The following is a 1,631-nucleotide window of genomic DNA, read 5'->3' as shown; positions in this document are numbered from 1 at the left end:
ACCCACAAAGGGAAGCCCATCAGACTCACAGCAGATCTCTCAGCAGAAACCCTACAAGCCAGAAGAGAGTCAGGGCCAATATTCAACATCCTTAAAGAAAATAACTTTCAACCCAGGATCTCATATCCAGTCAAACTAAGCTTCATAAGTGAAGGAAAAATAAAATCCTTTGTCAACAAGCAAGTACTGAGATTTCATCACCACCAGGCCTGCTTTACAAGAGCTCCTGAAAGAGGCTCTACACATATAAAGGAACAACCAGTACCAGCTACTCCAAAAACATACCAAAGGGTAAAGAACATCAACACAATCAAGAATCTGCATCAACTAATGGGCAAAACAGCCAGCTAACATCAAAATGGCGGTATCAAATTCACACATAACAATATTAACCCTAAATGTTAATGGACTAAATGCCCCAATCAAAAGACACAGACTGGCAAATTGGATAAAAAGCCAAAACCCATCGGTGTGCTGTATCCAGGAAACCCATCTCACATGCAAGGATACACAAAGGCTCAAAATAAAGGGATGGAGGAAGATTTACCAAGCAAATGGAGAGAAAAAAAAGCAGGAGTTGCAATTCTCATCTCTGATAAACTAGACTTTAAAGCAAAAAAGATCAAAAGAGACAAAGAAGGACATTACATAGTGGTAAAAGGATCAATGCAACAAGAAGAGCTAAATATATACACACCCAATACAGGAGCACCCAGATACATAAGGCAAATTCTTAATGACTTACAAACAGACTTAGATTCCCACACAATAATAGTGGGAGACTTTAACACCCCATTGTCAATATTAGACAGATCAACCAGACAGAAAATTAACAAGGATATCCAGGACTTGAACTCAGACCTGGAACAAGCAAACCTAATAGACATTTACAGAACTCTCCACCCCAAATCCACAGAATATACATTCTTCTCAGCACCACATCACACCTACTCTAAAATTGACCACATAATTGGAATTAAATCACTCCTCAGCAAATGCAAAAGAATGGAAATCATAACAGACAGTCTCTCAGACCACAGTGCAATCGAGTTAGATCTCAGAATGCAGAAACTAACTCAAAACCACACAGCTTCATGGAAACTGAACAACTGGCTCTTGAATGTTGACTGGATAAACAATGAAATGAAGGCAGAAATAAAGATGTTCTTCAAAACCAACGAGAACGAAGACACAACATACCAGAATCTCTGGGACACATTTAAAGCAGTCTCTAGAGGAAAATATACAGCAATAAGTGCCCACATGAGAAGCAAGGAGAGATCTAAAATTGACACCCTAGCATCAAAATTGAAAGAGCTAGAGGAGCAAGATAAAAAAAACTCAAAGCCTAGCAGAAGACAAGAAATTACTAAGATCAGAGCAGAACTGAAGGAGATACACAAAAAACCCTTCAAAAAAAATCAATAAATCTAGGAGCTGGTTTTTCTAAAAGATCAACAAAATAGACCAATAGCCAGATTGATAAAAAAGAAAAGAGAGAATAACCAAATTGGTGCAATAAAAAACGATAAAAGGGATATCACCACAGATTCCACAGAAATTCAAACCACCATCAGAGATTATTACAAACAACTCTATGCACATAAACTAGTAAACCTGGAAGAAATGGA

The sequence above is a fragment of the Cebus imitator genome, unplaced genomic scaffold, assembly GCF_001604975.1.
Source record: "Cebus imitator isolate Cc_AM_T3 unplaced genomic scaffold, Cebus_imitator-1.0 Scaffold63, whole genome shotgun sequence".
Classification (NCBI taxonomy): Eukaryota; Metazoa; Chordata; class Mammalia; order Primates; family Cebidae; genus Cebus; species Cebus imitator.
The sequence above is the reverse complement of the archived record's forward strand: the minus strand, read 5'-3'. Positions refer to the sequence as shown.